Below are 20,570 nucleotides of genomic sequence, written 5' to 3'. Positions count from 1 at the left end.
CCTCCTTTTGATAGTTACATGTTCATGGCATTTTTCTCTCTTCAGCAAAAGTTGAAGTTACACAGAATAGGTTTGATTCTCCTTGTATCCTTGTATATGTAAGGACCATTGTCAAATCCCCTTAAGGTTTTTGTTCATCAGGGTTAAATTCCTAGTTTTCTAAAATATTTCTTGATATGTCATGGTTTCCAAGATGCACATCCTCCTGTTTCTTCTTCTTTGGAAATGATTCATTGAGGAGCTTTTGTGATATGGCCCATAGAACTAAACAAAACTGTAGAAAAGGCCTTAACTTTATACGTATTAATTACTAAGCATGACAGTTGTACTCATTCTACCTATGAAATCAAGACACAAAGCCCCTCACCAGAAGATGATGGGCATTTGAGTCCATTCTTCCTCATCCTGTACTTATATGATTGATTTTTTATTTCTCCATTTAACTAAAAGTAGGCTATATATTTATCACTTATAGTCATCCTATGGTCAATTACAGCAGCCCATTAATACAACATTAATGCTGATTCTCTTATTCATCATTGTATCTTCTAGTTTTAGTCTTTTTCCAGTTACACATTCATGACATTTTTCTCTCTTCATCAAAAGTTGCTTATTAAAATTTGAACCCGATCAGATATCGTGTAAAAGTCTTTCAAACACTGGGAAAAACCTTTCTCCATGTCAGCATTTTTCTGGAAAGCCACTTTCTAAAGAAAGAATAGGTAGCTGACCAAAAATGTTGGTAAATATAGCATCCTATATCTCTTATATTATAGTTACAACACATATTAGGTATCTCAGAAAACTCTGATAATTACAGGAATTGAGAAACTCAATTGGGTGTTATTTATGCCAAAGTTTCCAAAGAAATTTGCCAGTATAACCTCTTTTCAATATTTTAATTAAACATTTTGTGTGGAATAATTTTAGACTTATCAAAAAGTTACATAGATTATGCAATAGGTTCCCATATTCTCTTGAACCAGTTTTTGTCCTCCAATCTTATCTCACACTACTACGGTACATTTGTCAAATACAAGAAACACACACCGGTGTGTTAATATTAGCTAACCTCCAGATCTTATACCACCAGTTTTATGTTAATATATTTTTTATGTTTCAGGATCCAGTCTTGGACATCGCATTGCATTTACTTGTCATGCATGATTTGTGACAGTTTTTCAGCCTTTCCTTATTTTTCATAGCCTTGTCAGTTTTGAGTAGTAATGGTCAGGTATTTTGTATAATATCCTTTAAATTAGGTATGCCTGATGTAATTTCTCATGATTACACTTGGGTTACACACAGACACAAACTCACAGTTACACTACTTGGTTTATAGTAGGAACTCTTTAAGTCCCAATTACCCATGTTATACAATAGAAACTCTCTCTAGTTACTATATAGAGACAATTATGGATGTTCCCAAATGCCTGTCTAAGAATTTCTCTGAGAGTTTCCTCTAGTCTACACCAAAATGAAAAGAACAGGGATAAAGATAATAAAACGTTTTTAAAAACTAAATATAAATGTATTCAACTTAAATTATTTTATTCTAACATGGTGCTCTTCTATTTTTGAAAAATGTCCTTTTTAACATGAAATGAGGCTTTTAAATGGTTTTAAAAGATGTTTACTAGAACAGAAAAAGTAAAACAAATACCAGTAGCCAGATGAGGTTTTGAAATATTACTGGTAAGCAAAATCAAAGGCTTTATAAGTACTCATCTAGCACATTTGCAATTACATAAAATTCAGCATGTTATTAGATATTAATGATGATGGCAGACAAGAAGGGCTCAAGTGAAGTCTGGGAGGCTGGAGAGTAGAGGCAAAGACCTATGTCTGAAATTAGAGATAAGATGATGTTAAAGTTTCAGGGGAAGAAACCAATGTCACCTTGGGAAACAGATGAAGGCAGCCTGGAGTAATGCTGGTGGTCTTGTTCTGACTTCTAGAAGGGTTCATCAATCTGGAGAAGGGGCTGTGCATAAATTAGAGCCCAGCAATGAAACATAATTTTGAAAGGCTTATTAGGGAGTCAGAGAAAGACTTAGCTAAAGGAACTAAGTTCTCCTTGTCTCAGGACCCCTTGCTTTTTATTAACTTGATTTGTCCTAAGGCAAGATGGAGATATACACATCAAAGGGTAGAGTTAGATACAGAACCCCTTGTCAGATTGGGAGAATTTGCCCATGGCTGTTCAGGTATTTGGCCAGTAGGAGGCAACAACATGTAAATTAAGATGTCCTGAGCTGTCTGGCTGCAAGCAATCATCCTTTTCAGGTTTGGGGAAATGCCTTTCAGCCATCCCAGATGATTCAGCCCTGCTGACACACTAGAATTGGCTTCCAGCACTGGAGGACTAGGATAAATGATCCAGATTATGGAGAAAAGCAGAAATGGAGAAAGATAGTCTAAATCAGGGGAAAGGAAAAGGGAACTGCCAGGAACCATAAAGACAATCAAATAAATTGCATTTAAATTTGCCAAAGAAAGAGAGTGAGCTTAGAGTGAAGAAGTCAAATGACACTGTTGGTATTAATTAAGGAAGCAAGTCCATAGGAAGAAAGCAGGATGCAGGAAAGTATAGGATGGGGTCTGTGTTTGTGGTATTTTAAGTACATTAGACTGAGAGATTTGTACACTGTGGAAGTGGTAATTCAGAGAAAGTAACAGCTAGGAAGATGAGGGAGCCAAGTAGCAATGAACGTGTTCTTAGTCCTACTATATACATAAGAATAAATTCAAAGTGAATAAAAGACTTAAATGTAAGTTGCAAAACCATAAATATCCTAGAAGAAACCATAGGCAGTATAATCTCAGACATATCTTAGAAGAATATTTTTGCTGATATATCTTATAGGGCAGTGGTTCTCAACCTTTCTAATGCTGTGACCCTTTAATATAGTTCCTCATGTTGTGGTGACCTCCAACCATAAAATTATTTTCCTTGCTACTTCATAACTATAATTTTGTTACTGTTATTGAATAGTAAGGTGAATGTGTTTTCCGATAGTGTTTTCCAGGCTGAGGGACCTCCCAGCCCCAGTGCTAGTGGTAAATAAGTTAGCTAAATTTAAATACAAGTCTAATCAGCTCCAAGGCCTTTCGCACTCCTCTCCACTCCTGTTTGTAGGGGAAAACATGCTGGATTTGGTGCCTAATTATAGAGATGGAATAAAAGAAATGTTAAGTCAGAGATAACTTAAATTTATAAATTAAAAAAGTTATTGAAGCAAAGAATCTTAGAGCCATTTTACAAAACAATTGGACTAGAAGTCATTGAGAAGGCAAGAAGTGTTTAGTTTCAGACATTTCCAGTTTGTGGTGTGGTGCAAATGGAAATGTTAAGTAGGACTGGAGATTTGGGACTGTAGTTCAGATGAGGAGATAAGGGGAGAGATATGAACATAATCAGCATAGAAGCTGTAGTTGGAACTGAGAATGAATATTCTTCCCAAGAAGTAGAATAGCAAAAGACAAGTTGAAGAATAGCTTACAGAATTAACGGATTCATATAATTAGATAATGAGAAGGACCAAGAACCAAGTGCAGAAACAACAAATCCTTAATAGAATCAGAAGAAAGTGTTATAACATGAAATAAGGGTAAAGAGCATGTTGAGAAGGCCTGGTAAGTAGAATACTGAATTTGGAAGAAGGAAATCACTAGTGAGTTCCAGGAGGGACTTTTTTGTTGAATAACAGAGGAACACATATTACAAGGAAAGCAATTGGGATGAGACAACTGAATCACTGGGGAACTTGGTATAATGGGGAAAGAACTTTACATCTTGTACCAAAAGCTGAAAGGCACTGTCTTACTTTTTAAACAAGGCTTCTAGTAAATCAGAATTGCATGGCCAAGTTACTAGGATTGTTCTGTGAAGGAGCTAATAGATTTCAAGATTAATTATCATGAATATTGGAAGAAAATGAACTTTCATAGTCCTTCAAAACATGTGGAGGGAAAAAAAATATGTGGAAGGACAGGATGAGGGAGAGAATCACAAGGAAACAAGGACCATTCATTAATAGTTTCAGAAAAGGGGAGTCTTTCTAGAAGGAGGGAGAGGGAGTACTGGGAGTTCTTTCAAGGAGATTACAGTGCTATTTTTAGCTACCCATTAAACCTTTCTCTATAAATTTAGTTTATTCTTCACAGAGTGGGGGGGGTGCATTATTTAGGTATATAAAAAAGTAAAGCTATTGAAGTAATTAATTCTCCTTTCAGCACAAATAGTAAAAATAATAATAATAAAAAATACTGTGAGCTGATTAGCACCTGCACTAAGCTCCTTTGGAGAAAGTCTTGCTTACCAGCTACTTCCTATGGAAATTTTTTTTAAAATATATTTTATTGATTTTGTACAGAGAGGAAGGGAGAGAGAGATAGAGAGTTAGAAACATCGATGAGAGAGAGTCATCGATCAGCTGCCTCCTGCACACCCCCTACTGGAGATATGCCCGCAACCAAGGTACATGCCCTTGACCGGAATCGAACCCGGGACCCTTCAGTCCCCAAGCCGACGCCCTATCCATTGAGCCAAACCGGTCTTGGCATTCCTACGGAAATTTTAACATGTTAGCATTCACTTAAAAATAATAACCTTCAATTATCCCTTGGCTCTATTTTGAGGTATTTGAAGGGCTTTTAAGGACTATTTCATTTCTGATAGCTATGATGTAGGTAAGTGGAAAGAACAACAGTATCATCTATATCATTTGCGTTATATATGGAAGCCAAGCAATAATCCCTAGAATCATGAGATTATAGAGATGGAAAGGACAGACAGGAAAGTGTCTATTCTTAACACTCTTATTTGCAAGTGAGAAATCTAAGGTCTACAGAATCTCTGTCCAATAGAAGCATAATGCAATTTTAAATTCTCAGTGGACACATTTTTTTAAAAAGTGAAAAGAGAAAACTCATGGATACAGACATGTGGTGGTTTTAGGCGCGAGTAGAGGTGGAAGAGAGTATAGGGGAGATAAAAGGTGATGGAAAAATAACAAAGAAAATAATAATTATTATTTAAAAGAAGTGAAAAGGGTAGATTTCTAATTCTGGACAAGAGGTGTAGGCAAATTTCCCCTTATTCCTCCTGCTTATTTATTCCATATATAAAACAAACAAGGAAACTGTGAAGGACTTTGGAACTTGAGGAATGACATAATGATGCCAGTAGTGCTGCAGTCTTTTCGCAGCAAGGGTTCAGGAATCTGGAGAAGAGCTGCACATAAATGAATAGAGACTAGATAAGAAATATAAATTTAGAAGGCATTTGGGGGAATTAGGCAGAGGCTCCACTCTCTAGTGACAGTGATGTGGGCTCCCTGAATGTCTGGACCCTTGGCTTTTTATATACACACTATCCCTTTAGCAAAGCAGATATACATATCAAAGGTAAGGTCTGGTAAACAACAAAGGATTAGCAGGTTAGGGGAATTGCCCTCAGCTGTTTGGCAGCAGGTAATAATATGCAGAGTTTTCAGCCCTGCTGAAGCCCCAAGGCCCATCAGCCTTCTGATGAACTTGCATAATTATGACCTGCTGGAGTTTGCCTCCAGCACAGTAAACTATGATAAGTTATGGATGTGTAATATAATCCCTGGAGCAACCACCAAAAAGCCATATAAATAATGTACCCAAAAGCACTAAAGGTAAATTAAAATGAGTTCTAAAAAAAATCAACTAATCCACAGGAGAAAAGCATGTTCAAAATTATTAGTTTTAAGCATAATGAAAATACTCCACAATGAGATACTATTTCACATCAACTAGGATGGCTGTAATAAAAAAGAAAGACAAAAACAAGTGTTGTTGAGGGTATGACAGAGAAATTTAAACCATTGTACATTGTTGGTGGGACTGTATTGTTAGTGCAGTCCCTTTGAAAAACATTTTGGCAGATTTTCAAAAGGTTAAACATAAAGTTACCATAGAAATAAGTAAATAAAGTTACCATATGACTTAGCAATTCCATTCTTAGGAATATACCCAAGAGAAATAAAAATGTATTCGCACAAAGACTTGTACTTAGATGTAAACAACAGCAGCATCAATAGTAGTCAAAAAGTGAAAATGACCTCAATTTTCATCAATTGATGAATGGATAAAGAAAATGTGCTATATCCATGAAATGGACTGTGATTCAGCAATAGAAAGGAATGAAGTATTGATAAATGCTTTAACATAGATCATCCTTGAACACATTATGTGGAGTGAGAGAAGCCAATCACAAAAGACCACTATTTTATTATTCCATGTGGATGAAATATCCAAAACAGGCAAATATACACAAAGAAAGTAGATTAGTGATTTCCTAGGGCTGAGGATGGGAGTGGGAAGTGAAGCAGACTTAGGAATAAAGTAGGAGGAATAATGGATAGTGACAGCTATAGGGTTTCTTTTTGGGTAAATGTTCTCAAATTAAATGGTGCTGATTGTTTCAAAACTGTACATATTCTACAAACCAATGACTTGTTCCCTTTAAATGCGTGAATTGCATGGTCTGTGAATTATATCTCAAGAAATTGTAAAACTAAATAATACATGGAACTCTCTGAACCTTAAGTTTCCAAGTAATTTGCCTCACTCCTTATATGGTATTTAATTTTATCACCCAATTTTCCCCTCTAAAAGCAACACGGTTTACAAATGAGAAAACCAAGGCACAAATATTTTGTTATTTTTTTTCCAAGGTCACGCAGCTAACTCTTGAGCTCCATGAAGCAAACTCAAACAGATTTCCTGACTACACTCAAGGGCGATTAACAATAGGCTTGGGAAACATGAGGAAGGTAAGAAACGGAAACCATTCCCAATAAACATATTCAGTGGTGATAATCTGGGATAAAAAAAGGCAATCCGGTGCTACAGAAGTTTGTAATGCCTTCCTTGGGGGCTTTGACACTGCTTGTATTGTAGTTAATAAAACTATTCAAATGGAGGATCTGGGGCAAGGGCTTATGTTCAATTTTTTGCAGTGCACATTACTACTGAGGGAGGTAGCAGGTGACTTAAGTCTTTAGTAAGAATCGTTGTTAACAGTGTTAACAACTCCCAAAGCTTCTCTTGGGAAGTTTATTGATATTCCTAAATGATAGGAGTAGAAAATTGATGGAAGGAAGGCAACAGTCTTTAAGGGTGGATTAATTTGGCAACTTGTTTTTTGGTCAGTCTCATTACAGCGCTTGACAGGAAAATAGATGAATTTGATGGCATTCACTTTTTTCGACATAGCCATTACCTCAGAAATATTATTGCTTTTGATTTTTTATTTTTTGCTGAAATGGTGTTTGATTTAGTTTTGTTCTCATTATGGAGTCTGTCTCAATTTGCTGAAAAAGATTGCAACCCCAGTGAAGTATGGCAGAAAATGAATTAATGTGTATGTGGCTATTTAAAGATCGCTCAAGGAGATCATCAAGTGGTATTCTCTACACTGTCTGACTTTGATATGAATATTCTCTTCTTGTAACAGCACAGGTTTCATGGATGGCAGCCATGAGTTAAAACCTAGAACAAATTTGGAGGCTTGCATGTCTTAGCTCAGTCAGATTGAGGTCCTCAAGGATGGGCCACTGGGAAGGGGGAGCAGGTGAGAGAAAGGGAGATGAAGGTGAGGAAAACTGGCTTGAGTATGGAGGATGACTCCAAAAGTCAGCCAGCCTTTCTACTGTGCAGAGTCTAAGTAGGGGTGTCGAACTCAATCAGAGAAGGGGCCAAAATCTAAAATCCAGCCTAAATCGCGGGCCGAATGGTTTACTGAACAGTCATAAACTGTCATTGTGATGGAAACGCAGCGGAGTGTAGTGATGACAGTGTGGTGTGGGCCACATTGCAAGGCCTGGCGGGACGGATTTGGCCCGCGGGCCTTGTGTTTGACACATGTGGAAATGTTTATCTTAGACAAGGCCTAGTTTCATGGTAGATAAAGATATTCTAATCCTGTAGCTGTAATTCCCACAGCTGTGAGTACAAGATGTTTGGTATGAGAGGCTATTGTGGTTCCAGACAGCGTGGCAGTCAGAGTCATGGAGTCTTTGGGATTCTTCAACTCTCAGGAACAAGTAATTGGTGAGATGTCAGGAACCCACCCAAGAAAAGTATGATTCAGGGTAGGGTTTTGTTGCCAAGGTAACATTGGAGAGTTGGCCAGAAGTGAACAATATGAAAGCTTGTTGTTTAGACTGTTTCAACATGAGGTGGAGCTTATGTGAGGTAGAGCCAATATGCTATACTTGATATTATGTCAATGAAATCCATGCTGATACCAGCCCATCGGTTAGTGGGCCAATGTTACTAATGAATGTCATGCCATGATCAGGCCTTGTGGAGGGGCCAGGTGGAAGTGTCTGGCAGAGACAGAGGCGGACACTCACTCACAGATGGGGCCAGCAATCATCACTGTTATGTAACAGAACACATACAGTGGGATGTGCTAGAGTCTAATGATTATGAACAAAGACTGTATAATATAGGTTGAAATTGTAATTTCAACATTTCTACTTATTATTTGTATAACATTGGGTAAGTTGCCTAACTGCTCTGTGCCTCAGTTTCTTCTGTTGTACAATGCAGTTAAAATTATATTTATCTCCTCGGGTGGTTGTGAGGATAAAAGGAGACAATTCATATCAAGCACACATAATAACATGCTAGTAAATTCAGTTATTTTTACTGCTCCTATTATTAAATTGTCCCTTCTAACTCTGGTCACTGATTTTTTTAATCCTTATCTGAGGGTATGTTTTTTATTTTATTTTATTGATTTTAGAGTGAGAAGAAAAGAGAGAAAGAGAGAGGGAGAGAGAGGAGAGAGAAAGAGAGAGAGAGAAAGAATGAAGGAGAGAAACATTGATTGGTTACACACTGACCTGACTTTCAATCAAACCCACAACCTAGGTATCTGTCCTGACTGGGAATGAACCCACAACCTTGTGGTGAGTGGGACGATGCTCCAACTAACTGAGCCAGCCGGCCAGGGCAGGTTACTGATTTTTTTTTCCACTTAGGCTTTGATCTAGATAGAAAGATGGAATGTTTTCCTGTTAAATCTATTCAACATGGTGCAGTATGATATACTGCCTTGCTATTCAGTATGGCCTGAAAACCAACAGAATCACCTGGGAATTTGTTAAAAACACAGAATCTTGGACTCATGCTGAGTCAGAATCTGAATTTTAATAAGGTCCACCAGATCATTTATATGCATATTAGGATTTCAGAAAACTTCTATAATAGATTACTTTATGATTTGTATCCTGCTTTTACTTATGATCGGCTCTTTAAACTTGTTCAAGTTACTTCTCTGAGTATATTTCCCCATCTGTAAAAATAAAACAATGAATATGTGTTCTGATTGTGAAGAGTATAAGAAACAACACGTTCAAGTTCTTAACAGTACTCTAACAGTGTATATGTAGTGAAATTTCTGATTGCTAGGAAATAATAATTACAATTAATTTTCACGACTTCAGGTGTGATCAGCTATTAAGACTTTGGCTTTATAAGTCCTTCACCATGAATCTGAAACAGATAACAATAGATCTTTAGTGACATTAGTTAAGTAATTCCTGTTCCCCCTGCACCCCAGCTTTATTGAGGTAAAACATTATATATATTTAAGGTATGCAATCTGATGATTTGATGTACATATCGATTGTGAAAGGATTACCACAATCAAGTTAGTTAACACACCCATCACCTCACATAGTTAATATATATCCCAAAGTGATTATAAATAGGAGACAGCAAACTTTCTTCTATAAAAGCCAGATAGTGATTATTTTTTGGCTTTGAAGGTCTCACAGTCTCTGTTTGTGACTACTTAACTCTGCCCTATTAGTGAGAAAGCAGATACAAATAATATGCAAATACATGGGCATGGCTGTGATCCAAAAAAAAGTTCAGAACAGGTGGCATGACACATTAGATTATAAGGGGGAAAAAATAAATTTGAGGCAGATGTTAGTGTGCATTCCAAGCCCTGTCCTCAAGGTCTTTGGAGACATTGGAAGGAAGGTGGGGTGATAATAGTATTGGCTCTCTCTTGGAGCTTAGAGATATGGGTTGAGGAACACTAGATACATCTTTTGTGTGATCTGAGTATTGTTTCTCAGTTATCAATAAGGTTCTGCTTGGGAATGGGTCTATTCCTGGGGCAATGTCTCCTCATTCAATGGTTGCCTCATGCCTATAGTCTTCTGGGCCGGTCCACGCTGTTAAAAATTTGCCAGAGAGTCACATCATATTCCCTGGAAATAATCTTGAAACAACATGGACCATACATGCATGATTTTTCCATGGCCACACATTGCAGATTCCAGTGCCTCCTTTTTTTTTTTAATATGTATTTTATTGATTCTTTACAGAGAGGAAGAGAGAGGGATAGAAAGCTAGAAACATCATGAGAGAGAATCATCAATCAGCTGCCTCCTGCACCCCCTTCCCCCCGGGGATGTGCCCGCAACCAAGGTACATGCTCTTGACCGGAATCGAACCTGGGACCCTTCAGTCCGCAGGCTGATGCTCTATGCACTGAGCCAAACCGGTTTCGGCTCCAGTGCCTCTTAATAGAGTCTTTGGTTTAAAGGGGGAACTGAGCAAGAGAATGTACTGTCATAAACTGTGTGTCTCTAGTTGGCAGACTTGTTGGGACTCTAGCTTTGGGCAGGGAAAGTCAGGGACATAAGCAGAGACCCGAGGGCCCGAGAAGGATTGACACAGCTGTAGAATCAGTGTCTTCAGTGTCTCAGGTTTTAGCACGTTTAAGTTAAGGGTTGGACTACCATTGCATCTAGCGGACTCAGGCAGCAGGTGAAGTTTTGGCATTAGGAATCCCTGGGTTGCAACTTTCTTTTCAGGGGCATTGATTGAGATTGAACCAGAGCCTAAACAAATGGGAAGACCAGGCTCCAGCTCTCCAACAAAGGAAGTAGGCAAGGGGATTGGGGTCCTAAGCCAAGGTGGAACCAACACAGTGCTGGAGATGAAGCTCAGGAATAGGGAATGGGCATGTCAGTAGGAGGTGGGGGACAGTCTCAGCTCCAGAAGGCTCTGAGTACCAGCATTCAGCATGTCCTTGTTGAACACAGGGTGTCTATCTACAGTGGGGCATGGGAGTCTCAGGTAGGGACTGGCTGGCACAAAGTTCCAGAATTATATACACAATTTTGCATTTTTTGTACATCACCGAATGCTACAAGTCTCATGACTTGGTGGAGAGTGTTGGCTTTGGTGAGAAAAAGGGAAATTCACCTGTTTGAATGCTCAGTGGAATTTTGTAGCAGTTGGATGGGTCAGCTGTTTTCCTAAAACCTGATGTATGGAACAGGCTGAGTGCTCTCGGGATTACGTATAAATCAGGGTCCAGTGAGGTGGCAAGAACCTTACCAATAATCTAAGTTCTCACTTAACATTATCAATACGTTCTGCAACTTTAAGTGAAATGGCATATGGCATATAAGAAAAACCAGTTTTACCATTGGCTAATTGATAGAAACAAAAATTCCTACTGCATCTTATCAACATTATAATGAAACTAGAGGACTGGTGCACAAAAATTTGTGCACTCAGGAGGTCCATCAGCTTGGCCTGTGACCTCCCACAGACCAGGAGCTCTTGGGGGGTGACCAACTGACAGACCTCTCTCTGTGGGAGGCGACCTGTGGGCCAATTGGGAAATGGCACTGGCCAGTGAACAGCTGGCCCCACCCCCTCATTGCCCTTCTGCCACTGCCGGTCATGATACGCCCAATCAACATCCCCTCCCTCTGCCTGCTGGCTCCCACCTTGGCTGGCCTGGTGCCTTATACTCGCTGCCCCTGCCCCCCCTGCCCCCTGCTGAACGGTTGTGCCACTGTTCAGTTAATTTGCATATTAGGCTTTTATTACATAGGATGATATTGAATAAAATGATGTTACTTGTACTTTCACTGTGTACAAAGAATTGTTAACAAGATTTCACATTGTTAACCCAGACATTAAACAGTGAAAATGAAAACACTGAGCAATCAGGGAAGTGGAAACTACAGGAAACAGCATCCACCTCTGAGGCTAGGGAAAGAAAAAGAAGAGATTGGAATTCCTAAAACTTAACATCTCAGAGGAGGGTGTCCCTGGAGTTAAACAAAGATCTATGAGGATGCCTGGTTCCGGTGTTTCTGAGGGGAGAGGAATGAAGGGGTTGTACAGGATTGAAAATATTCAGGCTGCATTGAGCTGCTGTCACAGGATGGCACTGCCACTGCAGTGAAGTGTTGGTGGACAGATCCTCACAGAAAGAGACAGGAAGGAGCAAGTCCCTCCTCCTTCCTCCAGTCCTGCAGTCTCTTCTAGAGACTAATAGGGCTCCAGCCAGCAAAGCAGAAATGTGGACTGCAGAGTCCCAGCCCCCACATAACAAAGCAGCCCAGGGAAGAGGGAGGCCAGCTAGGAGCTGGGAGAGAATGAATAGCCCACAGTGTGTGTCTGCCTTTCCAGGACAAGCTTTGTGGGTTTGCTGGGCCTGTCATTCCAGTGAGATGAGAAATGACTCAGGAGAACCTTCTCCATTTCTCTGCCACACGTCCTCCCAGGACCCATAGGATGTCTACAGAGAATCCCATGGTACATTGTGCATTGAGCAACTGACAAGATGACGTTAGAGCTCTAGAGTTCTCTGATCCTGGGGACAGAAATGAATGCCACATTTTCTATCATTGTCTTTTTATAGAAAAATAAAATTCATGCTATACAGGATTAAGCAGGAAATGACTAAATGGCAGACTTAGTGTAGCCAGAACAAATGATTGATTTTGTGACAAGAAAATCAGGGGCAATGATTTCTTCTGGGGAGTTCTTTAGAAAGAGGCACATGCTAGAACATATTCTCTCTCTCTCTCTCTCTCTCTCTCTCTCTCTCTCTCTCTCTCTCTCTCTCTCTCTCTCTCTCTCTCTCAGAAATTCAGGGCAGACAGCATGAGAACTCCATTTCATACACTACTGCTCTGAGGGAGGAGCCATTCTGAAACAACCATGAGGTTATTATCAGCCTGTATTTTCAGGTAGAAAGTCTTCTTATAGTATGGAATGAAGTTGGATCTAGCGAGGAATGGTAAGAGCTAGAGAATATTAGACTATTGATGGCAGACTGAAAGTTTTGTAGAGTTCTTTAATTAAATGGTCACAAAGATGAGATGATTCCAAACTGCTTTGTACAATAACTAAGCAAAGGACATTAAAGTAGAGAAATAAATGGTAAATCCAAATACTAAGAGAAGACTAAGGTAGTGCTGGCTAAGATTTTCACCTTTTTATTTTTAAGGAACAATTAGAGTTGATGCCAAATTTGCCATGTGTATCATTATTAGGGTGTATGCAGTTATGTCAACGAGCAGTTTTATAAATCAGAAATTAATTGTTTGCTCCATTGTTTTTTACTTTATCCTTGCCTTTAACACATATAGGTTAGCCTTTGAAAGCTGAGCCTACAAGTTCAGAAAAATTAATTTCAATCCCAGACTCTCTGTGTGGAATACATTCAGATCTGTGTTTCACCTCCAATGCTGTAATTAGAGCTCGTCTTAATATACACTGATTTCCTGGATTCTGGTTGACTCTGCATCATGATTTTTCTGACCACTCATTATTGATTATCACTTCTGGCTTTATTAACCTGACTGACTCTTCAGACAGCAGTGCTTTTTGCTTGTACCCTCTGACCTGTGACAAGACGGAAGAAGTCCATGCTTCAACTGAGGTTAGAGGAGCAGCATCAGGCATTTCTTAAATCATCTCTCTGTAGTCTCGATTTAGGGTCAAGGAAGGGGAGCTGCATGCCTTGTTCTGCCACCAATGACAATAATTGCAGTTAACTTTCAATGCCATTAGTGATTAAGCCAAGCAATAGTTGCTCCCTCCAGAAAAGTGTATTCAGTATTGATCTGCCACATATCACATGACATTGCATCAGTGATGTGTATGGTTGCAGACAAAGTTGAGAGAGAAACAACAGCCTCTAATTCCTTAGGTAGTAGGGAATTCCTATTTAACTCGTGTTTCTGTGTTCCACACCACCTTGGGGGCATTTTTCAGGGCTACATAAAAAGACTGGCTGGAATTGTTAACAGCAAAGAAATTGTCAAAAATTAAAAAAAAGCAATTTCCAAGGGAAACAGCAATGTACAGGCCAATGTAATAATTGCAAGTTTGGTCTGCAATGGGGTGTTAGTCTTGAAATAAAAAACAAACAGACAAACAAAAACTATACACCATCCGTTGGTTGGCTGGACTATTAGGATTGCCTGAAAAGATTAGGGATTACTTTTTAGATCATGTCCATGGGAAACTAGAAAGGTAGATAGGTTATAGGCTATAAACAAATACACACACACACACACACACACACACACACACACACACACACATATATATATATATATATATATATATATATATATATATATATTGGTTTGAAGACATGATGTTGCAAAGAAAATTTTTTGAATATAAATAGAAGGAATAAGGTGTCCAGAAGAGTACACTTTTCTCTGTGTATTTGCCAGCTTCTTGGTAATTTTAGCTGATAGGTAGCAATGGGAACTAAGAGTGGACTTCTGAAGTATGATGGGTAAAAAGAGAGCTCCTTTATAAGGCCTTGTGACAGGTGCTTGAAATCTCAAGATTAAGACTGCTCAGGATTACACTGAGTGGCCAGATTATAATCTGGCCACATTAGAGCCCTGGTGCATGAATTCGTGCATGGGTGGGTTCCAGCCAGCCTAGCCAACGAAAGGGGACATGAGTGGTTGGCTGGCCTGCCTGCTGGTCAAACTCCTGGTCAAGGGGACAATTTGCATATTAGCCTTTTATTGTATAGGACAGTGTTTTTCAACCTTTTTTGGGCAAAGGCACACTTGTTTCATGAAAAAAATCACGAGGCACACCACCATTAGAAAATGTTAAAAAATTTAACTCTGTGCCTATATTGACTATATATAAAGTAATTCTCTTGAATAGGAATCAAATAAACACAAAGAAAGTATTTTATAATTACTTTATTATGAAATATTAAGTAAACAAAATAGTGAAAAATTATAAAATTCTTGTCTTGTCTGCACCTACGTGCCGCGGAACAGTGGTTGAAAAATGCTGGTATAGGACATGCACTGGGTGGCCAGATTATTATGTGTTCAGAGATCATAATAATCTGGCCACTCAGTGTATAAAATGGTGAAAATCCTTGTTGTAAATAGAATCATTCAAGGATCAGGGGAGCAAATGAGGTTTTCTTTTCTTTATAGAGAGACACAAAATTATGAAGATTGTTGTCATTTTTAGCTACCATGCACACCCCAAGTAGGATGAGATTAGTTGTCACTCATTTGTTTTATGGAGAGGCAGCGTATCTTGCCCCTCAAATTTCAGAGTGAATTGTTATGTCAGTATCTCATTCACTAAAAAACATTATGCTAACTATATGCTTAGGTTCGTGCTAGAGAAAGCTATGCTCTTTGTTCAAGGAAAACTTCCCCCCTTTAAACTATGGGGCTATGGTTGTAGTTGATGAGAAACCCAAGAAACAGAGTACATTGCTCAAGACCTTTGCAATTCTTAGTTCACATTTTCCTCACTGGATAACATAGTTGAGGGTCACATGCACCCATTGCTTTGAATTTATGGACTGAGCACGGTTGGCTTAAAGGTGAGTGTAAATTGCCTGGTGGGAAATGTATCTAGATATCAGGTACCTAAAACAGCCAGGGATCTGCTGATTTCATGTTGGTGTCCACATTGGTCAACTGGTACAGCTACGCCCAGGGTCTAATTGATAAAGATTAATTATTAGAGTTCTTACTGATTTATGGTGTCTGTCACATGTTGGTGATGGGAGCAGCACACTGACACTACCTATTTGTCATCTCTGTCCTAAAGCAGTGGTCGGCAAACTCATTAGTCAACAGAGCCAAATATCAACAGTAAAACGATTGAAATTTCTTTTGAGAGCCAAATTTTTTGAACTTAAATTTCTTCTAACACCACTTCTTCAAAATAGACTCGCCCAGACCATGGTATTTTGATGAAGAGCCACACTCAAGGGGCCAAAGAGCCGCATGTGGCTCACGAACTGCAGTTTGCCGACCACAGTTCTAAAGGATAGCAGCTAACTACACAGTTTGATAAAAACTCAACTGCAGCAGGGTTTTACATTATGTTTGTAGGGGGCAACCATTACTCGGTTCCTTCATGATCCATAATATGCAGAGAGCAACACAGTAGGGTAGTTGGAAAATAAGTGTACTGTGTTATTCTCTGAATATTATGGGGCACACAGAAACCATCAATATTTTGAAAATGAAAATGTATGTACTATTCACTGAACAATCCTCCTTAGTGCTATAATGGCTCAATAGTTTTTAACCTTGTTCCAAAGGAGATAATCAAAAGTTAATACCAAAATATTTTAAAGGAGCCAAGAAATGAGCTGCTCTAGGAATAAGTTTGAGCTTGACAGTGAGAACTCAAACTGCAAAAGACCACATGGGGCTTTGATATTTTCAAAATTTTGTTTTCATTGAGATCTGTAGTTCACTAAAAAAAAGTGAAGCAATAGCATGAATAGTGTTTAATATGTAATGAAAATGCAAAGGAACATCTAGCAAAAGGGATAGCAGAGGTTCTTCCTCTGAGGCTTACTTCTTCCATGATCTCTCTTCATGGAGTTTAATTAATTGGAATGCATATCCTGATGAAATTAGGCCACTGTCCAGCCTTGTGTCTCCTGGAAAAGGGAGAATTGTTTTCTTGTTGAAAGAAAGATATTGATCGTGTTTTTGTTTGTATGTCTAATGTGCCTATTATGTGTCAGAAAATTATCCAGCATAGAAAATAAGAGGACATTACAATTCCTTTATTAAAATCCTAGTAGGACAGAATTTGGAACAGTAGACACTATTGTTCTTCCCTGCATTTCTTCATCCAGAAGTAACTCTGATCTTGGAGTATTGGTGAATGTGTATAAAACTACAACTCCTCTGGAAATCCTATATAATAAAAGGGTACTGTGTGACCAAAAGGCAGAATGACTAGTCGCTACGATGCACACTGATCACCAGGGGGCAGATGCTCAACGCAGGAGCTGCCCCTTGGTGGTCAGTGTGCTCCCACTTAGCCAAAAGCCAGCTTAAGGCTGGCAAGCACCTCCGCAGCAGCTCTAAGGATGTCTGACTCCCAGGCAGGCCTAAGCTGGTGGACATCCCCTAAGGGCTCCCAGACTGCAAGAGGGCACAGGCCAGGCTGAACAACCCCACCCCCCCACCCCCCAGTGCACAAATCTCATGCACTGGGCCTCTAGTGACTCTAATGAGACAATAAAGATACCCAGAAGGAAGCAGGCCCCAAAGGCAGTATTTTCTTGAATTGAAGGACATTTTCCTGGTGAAGGGGATTAAATGGTAAGTTATGGGAAATATGTACTAATTCTGACTCAGTGGAAGGCATTATAGTAGTATGCGTAATTCTGAAATAGAAATTATTTTGAAGAAAAGGGCATTTAAAAAGTACACCTGAAATTAATATGTCAGCTGTAATTAAAAAATACAAAATTATTTTAAAAGATCCCATTTTGTTATTTTCAGGTAGTCTAACTGTCCATAGTAGAGGTGTTTCGGGGTCTGCTTAATGCATAGCCACCTTGAATTTTCTTAACAACATTAGAGCACATGCAACCAACATGTGCATGGAATAAATCAGTGCTTTTTTTCATGCCCTTAGGGACCTTTTTGTCAAGGGTAGGGGTGAAAGCATAATGATATGTTTATCACATTAAGGGTTGTTGGTGGACAAATAGACCTTGCAGGAGGAATAGAGAGGGAGATGGGTGACAAGATGATCTGTTCATCAAGGGTAGAAGGATGTACTTAAATGTCTGGAAAAGAATTAGAGTTCTAGTCAAGTGGGCCAAGGTTTAGAGAAGTGCTCAATACTTATATGGTATTATACTAAGATAAAAACCCACTGCCGCAAGATCAATAAACATAGTAGAGTGAGGGCAAGATACTGGGTACCCAGGGACTCACCTCATGCATCCATGTTATGGAGTCTACAACAGGACTAATCTCAGGTCCAAATGATGGGACTGATATTCTTGCTTGGGGTGAGGGAATGGTTTCCAGAAGAAAAACAGTAATTAAGACTGCAAAAGACAGGGGCCTAAATTTTGGCCAATTTTTAGGCTCATTTCTATTCTCTCAATAATGTTACTATTATGTAACTTTATTTACCCAAGCTCTTTTCTTGGACATTGACACATGATGCTTAAATTGGATTTCTGGTACCCAAACCCTTGGTTTGATTTGGCAAAACTGGGAACTCTTTAATTACTTATTTTCCATGTTGCATCTGGATTTTATCACTATTACACTGTAAGCTCTTTGAGAACAGGAAAATATCTTTCTATTCTTTGAATTTTGAACCTATACTCTGTTCCAGACATCATAGAGTTTCAGCAAATATCTTTGGGGTGAAGGAATAACTAAATCTTTTCCAGGAGGGTCATCAAATCTTGACCCTTTTGTTCCTATGTCTTGATATGGCTATCTGTATAGCTATAGATGGCTAACTGGAGAGACCCCATGGTTAAAACAATGTTACAAACAAATATGAATCCAAAGTTAAAGCACAAATAACAAAGCCTTACAAATTAGATCATGGCAAGATTCTGAAGTTTCAGTCGCCTTTGTGATTTATTCAGTAGTGACTAATTTTAGCTAATTAGGGAGTTGAAATAAATTTAACTTTTTTTTTACAGTCTTCCTGACTGTCCCTAAATCCTTCATGTACTAAATGTTGTTTTTTTCTTCCCATTAAGTAACTGCTTGAGGGGGCAAAAGGCAACATTAGTCAGTCCCGATGCCTTCTGTGCTCTGGAGACCTTAATTCTTCCTCTTGTTTTTTCCTGAATATGTCAAGCCTTATTAAAAAAGAGGTCACAAGGTGTCTTGAATGCCTTTTGGAAATACCAGGTGATACAGAAAATCTTTTTTTATTTTAAATTCTACAAATTCTTTTGAGTTGGTGCATGTGTCAGACCCTGGAAGTGTTTCACCTTTTATTCTTATCTGTGGTTGCTGTTTCTGTAAGTCTGTCAAACTTACATACTTTCATCTTTTGTTTTATTATTACTATTATTAATCTTTATTGTTAAAAGTATTACATATGTCCCCTTTTCCCCCCATTGACCTCTCTAACCCACCCCTATCCCCCACCCTAGGCCTTCACCTCCCTATTGTCTGTGTCCATGGGTTATGCATATATGCATACAAATTCATTGGTTGATCTCTTCCCACTCACCCACCCTCCCCTTCCTTCCATCTGAGGTTCGAAAGAGCATAATGCTAAGCAAAATAAGCCAGTCAGAGAAAGATAAGTATCACCTGATCTCACTCATATGTGGAATCTAATGAACAAAATGTACTGATGGACAAAATAGATCCAGAGACATAGAACACACTGTCATCTTTTAAAAAACTATTTTAAGAAGTAATATGCTTCAATTATTTAAAATTATATAAATATGGATAAGTGAGAACAAGTAAATAAATAACCAATAATTTCCATGATTTTTAGTTAATTGTTTTTTATTTTTCCTCCTTTGATATTTGCATATCCTTTTGTGGGTTTGAGAGTAGAATATAAAATCTATCTATTGTCTATTTAGCTTATACATACCCTGTTTTATTTCACTTAACTTTCTGTTGTGAGCATTTTCCTAAATCATTATTTTTCAAAGTCCTAATTTTTTAATCAACAAAATATTTTACTCAGCCAATTTCTATGTGTCTGGCACTCTGCTAGATGCTGAGATTACAGATATAAATAGGACCGAGTCCATTCCAGCTTTCTTCATGAGTATGGCATTACAGTGCAATCTCATAAATATTATTGAAACAAGAGGTTGTTCCCAATATTGTCTCATGCTTAAAGTGAGCATTGTTTGTGATTTATATTTTTTAACATAAACACTAGTGAGTACAAAGAGGTATATCTAAGATGTTCTCAGTTTTGTTTTTTTTTCCTGGCCTGTCCTAAAAATCCTGTGTAAACTGGAGTAATCTGAAGAGAGGCCATGATAACTTCCTGGTGACAACAACAGGCAGAAGAGATCCAGTATAGAGGAATAACTGAGGTCCCTTCTAAAGTGATCTTAAAAGTGTGATGGGAATACTACTCCCCCTTCTAGGGCTATTTTTAAAAAAAATAAATCTTTATTGTTCATATTATTACAATTGTTTCTCCTCCTCCCCTCTCCCCATAGCTCCCCTCCTCAGAAAGTCTTTTTGATCCAAGCCTTCCTGTGTTCCTAAGGTGGCCTATGGGTTTGGATGGGGAGTTCTTACATGAGCCCTTCACATCAGTATGTCATGAAAAAATAAGGCTGGCCCTAACTGGTTTGGTTCAGTTGATAGAGCGCCAGCCTGTGGACTGAAGGGTCCCAGGTTAGATTCCAGTCAAGAGCATGTACCTTGGTTGTGGGCACATCCACAGTAGGGGAGTGCAGAAGGCAGCTGATCAATGTTTCT

The sequence above is a fragment of the Pipistrellus kuhlii genome, unplaced genomic scaffold (genome assembly GCF_014108245.1).
Source record: "Pipistrellus kuhlii isolate mPipKuh1 unplaced genomic scaffold, mPipKuh1.p scaffold_m20_p_16, whole genome shotgun sequence".
NCBI classification, from domain to species: domain Eukaryota; kingdom Metazoa; phylum Chordata; class Mammalia; order Chiroptera; family Vespertilionidae; genus Pipistrellus; species Pipistrellus kuhlii.
This window is presented reverse-complemented; position numbering follows the sequence as displayed.